Source organism: Bombus affinis, chromosome 14, assembly GCF_024516045.1.
Source record: "Bombus affinis isolate iyBomAffi1 chromosome 14, iyBomAffi1.2, whole genome shotgun sequence".
Lineage (NCBI taxonomy): Eukaryota > Metazoa > Arthropoda > Insecta > Hymenoptera > Apidae > Bombus > Bombus affinis.
The window spans coordinates 6,220,311-6,233,789 of NC_066357.1; the positions used below are offsets into that span (position 1 = coordinate 6,220,311).

A 13,479-nucleotide genomic window follows, 5' to 3' on the forward strand; every position below is an offset into this window, starting at 1 on the left:
CGTAACGTAAACCTTCAAAGCGTTCGAAAGCTTTGAAAAATAAGCTTCCGGATTTTTAATGCTACTTATCTTGTATCTTTTTGATTTACAGATATAGTCTGAAGTTCCTATCTTGCGAATTAGCGATAAACTTTATTACGTATAGTGATAAACTTTTTAGAGACTTTAACAAGTTTTCTTTGGCATATATTTTATATAAAATAAGAATAGCATTTCAAACGATGATGAACTTTTTGTTAAACATCATAATTGCAATATATCTGTAAACAAAAAAGTATGTTCAGATTTTAAACATTTTAGATTATTTTATATGAAATGTTTGTTTGAAAAAAATTCAATCTACATTTGGATATTATTAAATCATCATTTTTCCGGTAATTCGCCTGGTAACAGAAGCTGCAATCAGCTTGTAAGCTAACAAATCATTATCGTTTAGCAGTTATTACGTGAACTACTGACGTAATACAAGTAGGTGCACGTGTACGATTTAACGATTTTTCGAAGTCGCTTCAACTTGTTATAAGCTATCTAACCAGCACAAAAATAGTATAGCTTCCATATTCATCGTTTTACAAAGCCTTTTTCATTTTTAAATTGTTATTAGAATTTAACGTAAGAAAGAAAACCCAAGGAGACTCACTTTATTACAAAAGAATTTAGAATTAGCTGTGTTTTAATAAAAATATCAATGAGCGTTAGTTTTCTTATTTCTCTCTGTTTGATCTCTGATAAGACAAAATTGAAAATAAAGCTGGAAGTGCCTACGTCTTTCCATAAAACGGTTAAAAGTTGTTATCGAGTTTTATAATAAAATGAGAAAGATAATATTGCCAATACTTCCCAAGAAATAACTTGACAAGTGGATATTTATTCATATAAAATTATTTTCATTCTCAGAAATTATGTTTCTATCATTATATCTTCATCTATAAACACCTTGTTCTATACTTTTACAAATTTTTTCAACAGTTCCAAAATAACGCGATAAAAAAAAAAACTCGAACATTTATCACGAGACAGGAAACGTTTGCCTAAATTTGAAGCTTATCAAGCGATAAAAAATGGAGCGATAAGCGACCAAAATTCACAGGTGTGGGCTACATCTGTGAAAATTAACAAGCATCGATCCGGCACCGGCAAAGATACGCACGTCCCTTACAATCTATAGCGTTAACGATCTGAAAAGGTAGATATAAAATGGCTCCAAATCATGTCTGTCACATCTTGTCAGATAAATGAAAATATTCCGTTGCTCCTCTCCAGCGATTCGTCATGGCTTGTCGATCTTCAAACAAAACAATAAAACGATTAATTTTACGATTCTCGAGAACGTTGCAATTGTGTAACAAAATGTTAATCGCAGAAATAACTAAATAACTGAGCTAAGCCTTGCAGTATCAGGTTCCTTGGCATGTCGTCAAGGAGTCATTGTTTCGTCTGATTGTCTCGTATCGAAAATTTGCCAGCAAAGGTATGAAAAGAAAAAAGAGAGAGAGAGAGAGATGAAAAGATGGATAAACGCTCAAGATCGTAGGTTCGCACAGGTAAACAGGACGGAGCTCCAATTAAATTTGGCAAGAAATTCTGGCACGATTTTAGAATGGCCGACGTAGCCGATTTCACGGCCACTCGTGTCACTATACAGCGAGGGAGCGATGTCTTAAGACGCGAGATCCCTTGCGACATAAATGACTTGCCTTAAGCCTTAAACTATTGCAGCCAGCTTACTACTAAAATACAGCGACCATCCGTTCCATCCTTCGCTTCTCTTACATCGTTTATGGGGCTTTTTGATAATCTCGATTCTTCAATATGGAAATTCAAAATTCATACTAATCAACTCTATAAATTAAAATATACAGAGGAGTTTTGATGCTGAAAATACTATTTTTCAAAATTTACCTTGAAATTTATAATCATTTATATCATCTTGCCATAAATGGATTTGTGATAAGCAACTTATTTTTTGAAAAGTTGAACACTCATTATACATCTTGATAACGTAATTGAAAAATGTATAAAATGTTGAAGATTGTATATGGGGATGGTTCCATTCATACGTAAATAGCTTAGTTAGTGTTATCCATCATTTGCTTATAATTCTTACCTACAACTCTTAGATGAAGAATTTACATGTTATTTATTGTAATAATATATTGATTTTGAAATAATTATTGATCCACTGGATTTCACTCTATTGTTTGCTTACCATGCTTGAAATTTCACAGATTCTCAGGAAACATATAATAAATCAATCAGAATTAGACAAATGCCTGTGTTTCTAAAGTCCAAAACAGAAATGTCTGTGAATTACTTATAATATCCATAATGTCAAAATTATTGTTGAGTAACAGTGGACTTAATGTACTTATATTTTCACTGATTAATTCCATTTATTACATGTATATAATCTAAGAAAGAATTTCTCTATTACAAAAATTAAAATAATTCAACTAAAGTCACATTAACAGTAACTATTCTACTTTTCATATTATTTATGCTATGAATAGAATCTTCGTATTAATTAAAATTAATCGAAATTACCTATATTATATATAATTATTTATCTATGATATATGTATCCGTGTTACACGTGATTATCCTGTTAATTTAACATGATACACAGAGGAAACCACAACCAGAAAGCTGCTCTCGAAAGATGATGTCGTTAAGACTACAGAGAATCTTTACGATGGAATTGTATGCCTGACTGTACCACAGCCACGAAGATTTACATTTGCAGAGGCGTATCTGTAACGGTGAGGGGAAAAAAGCCACATGCAGAGAAACAATTCGAGGAGTCGCCGGTATAATCGTCGTGTATTTCGGTCCCAGCACCGGCAGGGCCCTCCAGCCTTTACGTCTCGCCGACTTAGCGAAATTCCTCTCTAAATTTAAGCCTTGCTGAACCGCTAGATAATTGCAGTTTGCATAAGAGATAGTAGCTTCTTAAAATAATGAATCGTATGCAGCTGATTACTCGCAATTTTTCATCAGGGTATTATTGGTAAGGTGTTCCTTTAAACGATTCAATTGAGTCTTTGATGACAATATCATTGCAGTGTTGAACAACGGGGTGTAGATGACAATCTGTAGTTAATTGGAGAATAAGATTGTATCTTCCTCCTCAACATTGGTCTTCTATTCATGCTGTGGTGGACTTGAGCTGAAACATGGATACTTTTTTAATGAATTTTTCTTCAATAATATTGACTTTAATGATTCATATTTCTTCTTTAATATGGATTTCTATTCTCATAAAAATTCAATCAAGATATGTTCGATAATTCTCCAATAATTGTATTGTAACAGTAGAATTAAAATCATCATGTTATTGATACGTTGTTTAATGTAGAAGAAAGCCAATGAAAGATATGGAGCCAAGTAGAATTTCCTTTAGTTATAGGCAACAGTTTGTGTCCATCAACGGCGACAAGTTTGTCTAGGATTTGTTCAACGATGCGCTTAATTGTCCTCCTGGCTAATTTCATTGGCAGCATATCAACTCGGCCTCATCAATTGATCTGAATGAGTTCACCGGGTTGCCGCGGACAGATTTCACAGTAAAGAATCTTATCACACTTTCCTAACAATCAAGGAAAGCTATTTAAAAAAAAAGAAGAATAAAGAAATATATATACGCATTAAAATTTTTAAAAATTTTGGGAATAGCTTGTCGATCTCGATAGTTCTTATATTCTAAGAGTTCTTTACATAATCTTTATAATTTTTTCAATGTAAGTAAAATTAATGATTTCCATGAAAGAAATACGAAAAATTTTTCCATTGGAATTACGTCTGTTAAATTACATAACTGATAAAACTGCATTAACAGAATTTATTACTCATATTTATCATACACAACTACTTTATTGTTTTAGTAGCGTAAAAAGTTTTACGTGCCGATCGTCACGTTCACTTGTAAGACTTTGCTTCGTTAAAATTTTCGGTTTCAAGTTCAATTGCTTCATCGATAAGTTGTGTAAATATCAGATATTCAGATAAAAAAAGAAAATACACGAAGTTTTCGAAACATGCAAAATATACAAAAGATCTACGTGTAAAGAAGTAAGTAGAGTCTAAAATTACTTGTTTTCTCATCATTAGCACATCAGCGTTACTTTACTAAAACCCCCTCCACCTACAGATGAAAATTAAAACCAAAGAGATAGATCAAATCAGCAATAAAGTCCTCGTCATACATTAAATACGACAGTTTTACTATTTTCGAAATGAGGAACTACGTAAACCATCGAATGGCATTGATTCAGCGAAAACGATAAAAGCACGGCAAAAGATCGATAAGGAAGCGGTCTGGCAGGGATGTTTTCCATGTTCGAGATGCCAGCAGATAATCTTGGCACGAGCGAACATTTCCACAGAAAGCAAGTATGTATGTATATCTGGCGTAGCAGAATCGTCGGCCAATATTATGCAACAAACAAGCAAGGTGGCCATCAACGGTGGTCACCGGTGATTTGCTCCCGGCGAACGTGTCGAAATTACGAAGCAGTCAGTGGTGCTCGATCGTTGCTGAGACATTGACATTGAGAACTGCCCTTAGTCAACGGTCGAATATCGCACACCATTCTCGTACTACGTATTTATGGATTACGGAGGATTTACAATTTTGTTTTTCGTTTACTGCTCTTCGCAAAAACGGCCGTCTTTCTGATAGGTGTGACGCTGACTGAAGAAACTGGACGACAAATATTTGCTGTAGTCGGTGCCAGTCACGCGATAAAGTCGCTTGCCTCTTGAGACGGTTAAATCGGCGAATTAATGTCGTTATAATGGTATTGTATTTAAAGCAGCGCGACGTTCTTACGTATGCGAATCAAATGACAATTTTCTCATTGCCTGGCCTACGATATACCTGATTTCCCTTAGAAATGAATTACACGTCTTCTTATATTCCTCGTTCTTTCAAATACATGTATACGTGTTATATTTATATCCTTGAATATATGACGAACGAAACCAGAGTATCAAATTCCTATGTACGATAAAAAAAAAATGGTTTAATATGTATTTAATGTGGATATTAATAATTTATGTAATTCAGACTAGTAGTATAGTATTTACAGTTATAACTCGTGTAATGCAATAAGACGATTGTGCTAGAATACAGAAATAGTATTTGGTTCAAGGAGGTCTCTTTTTCAAGGTCACTTTTTGCGATTTAAGGTCAATAGTAATTATCTTAAAGTTGTTCTATTTATACCACTCTTCCAGTTTTTCCCTTTTGATAATTTTTCCAGTTTTTTCCATATCTTGATCTTTCTTTTTAATTTGTTTCCAATTCTATTTTGATTATTTTTTATTATAAAGCCAAGTCAGCTTTATAGCTGCTTTTTTACTTGCTTCGGAAATCCTTGAATCTGTAATAAAGATGTAACAATAATTTATTTACTTTATCACTTAAACATTTCACTATGAAGAAAAGAAAGTGGATGGAAAATTTGATTAAGTATTAATAGAATATTTTCGTAACTTGTTATATAATATATATATAACTATTTATAACTTTGTATAATATAATACTTTAAGAGTCCATGAAGATAATTCCGAAGCATTTTTTTTTTACAATATCATGTTACGATTATTGTGGCGACACTTGTCGAAGGTGAGTAGTGAATAGATAAATACGAGAAGAGGAATACTGATTTCGTATGAACAAGGCGATGTTATATTTATAATCTATTCCAGTTACCATATCAATCTACTAAGTATATTTTATTCTAATATCAACTACTTCGTGTTTTTCGATTATTTCATGACAATTTTTCTTAGAATCAGCAGTATAAACCTGATATATAATATATAATATGCAATTATACATTCTGAAGTTTACAAAACAAGCAAAGGATTGTTTGCTAGAGAACTGAATGGAAGAGTCTGGTTCTCGTTAAACCATAACGGTGGAAACGGCATGAAACAGTTCTTAGGATAAAAATAACGGGCAAGCGAGGAAAAGTAATTTCCCCCCGGCCATTGACGTAACCTTTCTCGTCAACTCAACCAGACTGGCCAGCTCAAAGCGTTATATAATTCTTCTAATGACGATAACACGTTATAGAGGGACAGAATTTTTAGAATGCTTTTAATAATAACGGCGTGCGAAGTTGTCTTCGTTTCGAGGCTCGATTTCAATCGGTAACTTCCTCGTTCATATCGTCGCGTCGCTGATAATTACACGGATACCTCTTCCCCGAACACAATAATCGTTCCTTGAAACCGATCGATTTTCAGCCATATCGATTACAGGTAATAAGTTTCCGTGCTGTCCACCACTAACTGACATTGACGACGTGAACTGGGTGGAAAGTGAAGTCGAAGAAGTGAAACTTATTTAAAAAACACATACATATGTATTATCTAATTATAACCATCAACTGTTGCTCAATTCCATTCTTTAAGAAGTCCATATTAGATGATTGATATATACATTAACTGCAATCAAAATTTAGTTAGAAAATGTTAAACAAATGTTACCTTTTCGAGTATATTACACACTCCCAATTAAAAAATATGAATTCTATTATAAATTTGACCTTGTTAGATATTTAAACCTTCTAATAGGATTTAACAAAAGGATGAGTTAATCCGGAAAAAATGTGTTCATTAATTGAAAGAGAAAGATTAAAAATCCTGGAATATTCTTTCTATAGCTTTATCAGAAAAAAACAAGGTGTTTGTGTAGATTGTATATCACGCTAAATCTCCCAAAGCTTGATTATCATGTTGAGTACTTAATAAATAAATGTATTTGAATAAATACCTCTTCAATGATTTCCCTGTATCAAAAATTAAAAGCTTTATCATTACTTGCTGTATTAGAAATATCTAGAATCTAATGAAGTACTGCATATAATTGTGTACTGGACACATATAATTATAATAAATTGTCCAATTTGAAAGGAAGGATTTAATTGATAAGACTATAGAAGAATAATTATTTGTTTAGGTTTAAGAAAGTAAGCAAATTGGGCAATTATATCAAACTGACTGTCTTGAACATAAAAAGATAATTAATAGATACGAAAAGGATCATTTTGGGCATTCCCATTGGTCCGATAGGGAAGGTAGGTATGTAGGTTTCGTATTGATCTCCACGTTGAGGCGACCTTTAATATCCCCTCTCCTCTAACTCTCTTGTTAGATGGAATGAGAGGAACAGAGCAGAAGGGAGGCCGAGGGGAGTCCTGAGCGCGACCTACAACAAGCACCGACAGGCGCACAGCTGATTTCGTAACGGCCAGGCGACACTCCCGGAGTTCCACCGTTCTCCGGAAACGCTTCATGATCTATATATTCTGGGGAATCCAAGGAACAACGCGGAAACGGACCGTCCACTAGCAAAGCATACCAAAAGTTCAGCAAACAAACCTAAAAATTAAGAATATTCCTCTAAATCAAAATTGACATAAATTTTATATTTAGGAATTATTATATGTATCTAATATAATTAATTTAATCAGGTTTAATATACATAGAATAGAACTCGATGAGATTTAGCCCCAAGCAGATTGAATATTTTGATAGAAATGAGAAATTACGAGGAAATGTTGTATTATTAAAATATAATTTGGAATATAATTAACATAATTGTTATTTTTCAAGTAATTTAGGCTAATTTCGAATTTAAAATATGAGAAAGATAAATATTTTGGAACAATTCCAATGCACTCCAAGTGAACAAATTACACTAGAGTATTTAGCTACAAAAAACAACAATCCTATAAAGTTAAAACTGAATTATGATGATGCAAAATATATTAATAAAAATTCTGTGACGGTAAACTTGTAATTAAAGTTCAATTTAAAATTCAAATTAAGAAATTAATCGTCTTAAAAATATTAAACTTTCATTCAAAAACATCTGATCTTTTTAAACAGGAATACATCATAACCCTTTGAACGATTAGGTAAGAGGATTGAGAACGATGTTGACAGGTGACGTCATTTTTATGGTTTTAGAAAATGCAGGGAGATAGCAGAATTAAATGGACGCAGACGTTACAAGTAGATTACGTGTTTTTATACGCGTGTTGTGTCACGGACGACAAATACGACGTCATAATCGGCTGAAGAAGCTCAGGTGAGAATATGGCATCCGTTATTTATAGACCGTTACATTTACACTTGTACAGGGGTCTGATTAAAATATCAAATAAGCATAGAAAGCATACATAGATATAATGCATAAACGTGTTTCTGATTATAGCTCGGTCATTTCGAAATTCCACGGAAGTTGGTTGAAATCATTTTTCAGATCACTGAACTTCAATGCTCGTTTTTGCACGAACGGTGAAAGAACGGTCTGAATACGCTTTAGCAACGCTATGATTCATAAGATCGAGAGCAGACCTTGTCCTCTGTAGAAGGATCTTGCGTTACTTTGCTGAATCTCTTATAGTTTATAAATGGTCAGAGATTAATCACTTTTTACCTCTTTTTCTCTTTTGATTCCTGATCCAGATATAAATTTTCACTGATCCCTGATCTGAATTAAATTATGATTAAATTGAGAAATAGTCTTTATCTGTAATAATATACACTGCGGATGTTAATTATTTTAACATTTATTTTTTCTCATTTTTACTATTTGAAATGAACTATAATAGAATTAAAACAAGCATCAAAGAAATTTCTATTGTATCTTTCGAGGTGGATAACAATCGAATAGTTATCTTCCTTTTATGTCGGTTCTTTGTTTCGAGGCCATTGACTTCGATATGCCGATCGTGTAATTAAACGAGATCGATTATCGATTGTGCACATTGTACTGCATCGTCTATTGAAAAATATTGCAAATATTTTGCTTTACGTTGACATCATGAAAAAAGAATAAACGAGGAATAAAGTTTAAAAACATCAATATTCGTTCAATAAGAAATATTCTCAATAAGAGTTTCACCAATAAAAAAGATTAGAAAAATACATATTCATCGATAGTTGTTTAAAGTTCTATCGTTCCACTACTTTTCATAAAACATTTCTCATAAAACATTCTCACACATACTTTATATTTCTTTCGAACACTCATAAACATTCAACTCTTCGCGTAGTGCTTTGCTCAAAGGCCAGCCAACTGAATTTGGCTCGAGCCACATCCGATCTCATCGATTCAGGTATCGATATTAATCACCGACAGTTATTCTCTCGAAATCATCTTTAACCACTAAAGAATAATTCTTATAGGTACTCAAGATACTCATACTCAATCGCCTGCCAAAAATTATATCTACAGTACCTACGAAAGATATTTTTACATACCTGAATTTTCCAATGAAGCATTTTTTTACTAGATCCCACATTTCATTTTCATAGTATCAAGTTTTAGTCGTTACATGAAAGTACTACCAAATGATAAGAAACTTAATATATTTGGACTTAATTGATTAGTAAATAAATACTATAATAAATACAACGGTGTACAAATACTTTTTGTAACCACTGTAAATATTCTCATAAAATTATCATATATTCTGTAGCTTCATATTTACTGGTCCACAATTTTTGTAAACTTCGAATATCGTATAAGTCCATGTACTATAAGAACTTTATTAGGGCTCGATAATTAAGACCTTGAAACTCGCCGTATATTCGATTGTATGTAATGACTTCTTCGTTTGTTTCCGCAAGAATGTGGCGGAGGATAATAATTAGGACGAAAAAAGTCGAGGTAGCAACCAGAGTCCTCGTAGAAACAACGGAACGAAGGAACGTGGCTGGACCGCGGACCGTCCCTAGGAGAGGATCGGGTGGCGGGGAGGGGATATGTACAAAGGAGGGATGTGATTGGCCGAAGCAGAGAGGAGAGGTTCTCGGCTGTCGCGAGGCGAGTTGATTCCGCGCCACTTCGTTTCCGACTCGTGTACGCGTACGACGTGCTCCGAGGACTAACTCTCAGAACAAATCCTTCGATTTTCTTTTGTCTGCTAAAGGTAAGCAATATGTATTACCATATTTTTGTATTTTCACATGAATATGTGTACTTACACATCTATAGGACGTTGTTCTCAAAGCACGCTGTGAAACTTAGACGGATTAGGATAAGAAATAAAAATATATTCTCGCCGGTCATACACGATATTATTTCCTGTGACCATTTGAATATTATTTCATTACATCATAATTAAATGTTGAGAATAATTATGAAGGAAATATCAATATGTCACGTGAGAAATATTTTAGAGAGATTCGGTTACCAGTAAACAGTGGAAGGATTAATTGTCGCGACCGTTGGAGATCGGCACTTGTTCTCACGGTACGATTGTTGGGATTTAAGAAGGATAGAAATTTTTGCGTAGTGTACCGCATATTTGGGAAATGATTCATCATTACAGACGATCATCGATTATCTCGGGAGTAATATGCGTTGTTACGCTTTGTTACATCAAACAGATACCGGTTTTTAGGTTAGACGAAGATCGACCAAATATATCAGATATATTCTCTTATAACAAATTACTTATAATTTTAGGTTGGGAATAATCTTATAGAATATAATTAATGCTATTTCTAACATTTAATAATAATTAAATTTTCGATACATTAAAATCCAAATATTGGAAATAGGAATAGTTTAAGTACATATTCAGTTGTAGGATGGCACTTTCATTGAAATGGCGGATGATTATTCCTTTCACCTTACAGCGAAAGTAGTCTTAACCAAGTTTAATCTACTGAGATAATTAAATAATAATTAATTCTGGTATCATTTTGAAAAATTTAATGAAAATCTATATATATTGTTTCTATGAATGAATATATGATATATATGTTAGTATGACATAATGATAGTTGCCTCTGTGCCGTGTGAACGTACATTTCAATGAAATTAGTAACCTCCGTTTTGTGAGAAGCATCGCAGAATTCATAACTGACAGTGAAAATTGAGACTCGCTAAAAAACATGAGGCTCTCCTTCTCGTGTTTCAAGGTTATGTATTATTTTACACTACGAAAAATAATAATTTGCAGTTTGTATTATTTTGCACTACGAAAGATAAAAACTCGCAGTTTAAAATCTATATTTAAAATTGTATTCATTCATTGTATATCAATTAATATCTAGGCATTTAAATTATTTGGAATTAAGAAATTCCAAAGATTCAACGGTATTAAATTCGAGGCTGTTCTTCAACAACAGTGTTTACTATATTTGTACATACATACATACTTACATACATATATACATACTGCATTACTATCGATCTTATTTCTTCGGCTTCGATAATACTATATTATATCTTCGTGGTTCTTCTTCTGATACGAAACTCCCATTCTTCGATATTATTGGCTTTCATTCTTGACAGAGAAAGATTAATGTCTGTAGATTTTTAGGAGTATCGATCATGTAACATTATCAATCGTATATTTGTATACAAAATATCAAAGGAGGAAAAAATTCCTAACCATCTTTCATTGTATATCTGTAAATGAAAATTTATTAGAAAAAATTATAAAATATCTTTTTATATAATTTTTGTTTATTTTATGAGTAATAATGAAATGTATCTATTGAATTGATTCATTAACATAATAGTTCGCAGCAATTATTGCACAAATGCGAATCGATCGGCTCAATTTCCGGCGAACGTTTTCAGGAAAGATTCGAGAGTGCGCCGCGGTCTTGTTTCCGGTTAAAACTAAATCGTTATGCAATTTTCCAACCCTATAACCTTGATGAACGGCATCGAATTTGATGATTTGAAAATATATCGAATATGCAAATCACAAGGTGCGTTACATCGGATTTCCGTTGCAGGGATACTGTCAAAAGTAAATTGACAGATTACGGTCAGACCACTATACAGTAAAACGAGTGGGTGCAGCATGATTACGTAAGGCCATGGATGCACAGTGATTCTCAATTTCCTCCTTCTAACGAACTTCTTTTTAATTCTCGACTTTTTATTTAAAATATCAAGATAGCGTAGTTCAATGCATAAAAATATAATTAACATTCGGTATATTAAATGCCTTAAGTGATAGTATGAAACTATTAGTACTTGAATATGTTTTATTTTTAATTTCGTTTAGGTTGGTTAAAATAAACATTGTTTTTTTGGCAATGAATAGTGTTTTTATTTGATCATTATAGTCAACCGATGACGTGTTGTTTTCAACGAGTTCATTAATCAGACACAAACATAGTTCATGTGTATAGTAGTTTCCACGACTGACCACTTAAAAACTTTATTTCATAAAAATACTTCATTACTTTATCATTAATTTCGTAACAATTCAATATATATATCGAGTAACACACCATGATTAAAATTATGTATATATATATATATTTTTATTTCATCTATAAGATAACCTTAAAAGCTATTGTAAAAAAAAAAAAACAAAGCAGAAACATCTAAACAGACGAACGTATCCTTTTTTATGTAAACTAAAGTAGTTAAAGCATTCGGGATATATCCTTAAATAGCGAACATATAAAATTATACATAACCTTAAACTTGCCAAACTTTTAAGAACAGGTTCGTTTATAACCATCAATTAACATCAATCAAACTCTAAAAGCTTTAAAACTTTAAAATTTAACTGAAAAGCTTCTGAAACGTTTATGTTCAATCGTCAATACATTAAAATACTATAGTTCAGTATAATCCGACCTACCTGCTTTAAGAATTTAAGGGGATACTAAGAGGTGGCGAACGGTAAAAATTTTCGTTGCGATTTCGCAGCGTGCGAAACTGGTTTATCGTCGGTCGAAAAACGTGTTGTACAGAAGGAAGAAGGAGGCGTCTTATTAGCAAAGGAAAGTGCATCGATGCGTTTCTTAGTAGGAGGCTCGTTATGCCAGAGAAGACCGGAGATTCGTTTGAGCGGCGCGTGCATGCGTTATGGCGTTTGGTAATTCAAAACGGAAATTGATAGTTGGCGGTCTCCCGATCGGAGCTCTGCGTGCAAGGAACGCGTCGCAACGATCGTTTGCGTGCATATACGAACGTATACACACAATTACAGAACCGGAATGTACGCCTGTCTGCCGGCGATGTTTCTCTTTGATCGATTCTTTGCGACACACACGTACAACCCTGTATCTCTTGCTCGATCGCGTGTTGAGTTTTTAAATAACTCCGAAGATGCTATAATTAACGCGATTAGCATAATTGCTGTAATAATTATTAATGGTAGCAATTTTTGCATGTGTGAATGTAAATTTAAGTACATATTACAATGAACTCTTTTAATGTTTCTCTTTTATTAGATTGGTATATACATATTTATGAAATGTTGGTTTTCAGACATTTATGTAGAACAGTAAGCGCACATAGTTTCTTTTAATTACAATGATTTCTACGTAATTAATGTTCTTTTTCAGTAATTAATTAGTTTTCATATTATTGTTTTATTTAACGGATATGATTGGTCCGCCAAATTCAAATTTCGCAGAAACGTTTCATAGGCGCCAACTTAATAAAATCGCGGTGAGGGACCTGTATAACGCTAAAGG

The 13,479-nt window shown here is 33.0% G+C and overlaps 1 long non-coding RNA gene across 2 annotated transcripts; it reads right to left on the reverse strand.

Annotated features, from left to right (window-relative positions):
- Nucleotides 1-632: 632 nt before the first annotated feature.
- On the reverse strand, nucleotides 633-9,751 carry LOC126923862 (uncharacterized). Of its 2 annotated transcripts, none has more exons than XR_007713329.1 (4): nucleotides 9,280-9,751; nucleotides 5,086-5,381; nucleotides 2,210-4,996; nucleotides 633-2,115 (listed from the first exon to the last, which is right to left on the reverse strand). It is a non-coding gene; the product is annotated as an uncharacterized LOC126923862 (long non-coding RNA). The 2 variants fall into 2 exon arrangements; XR_007713330.1 differs by having other exon boundaries at nucleotides 633-1,842; nucleotides 1,903-4,996.
- Between the last annotated feature and the right edge of the window lie 3,728 nt (nucleotides 9,752-13,479).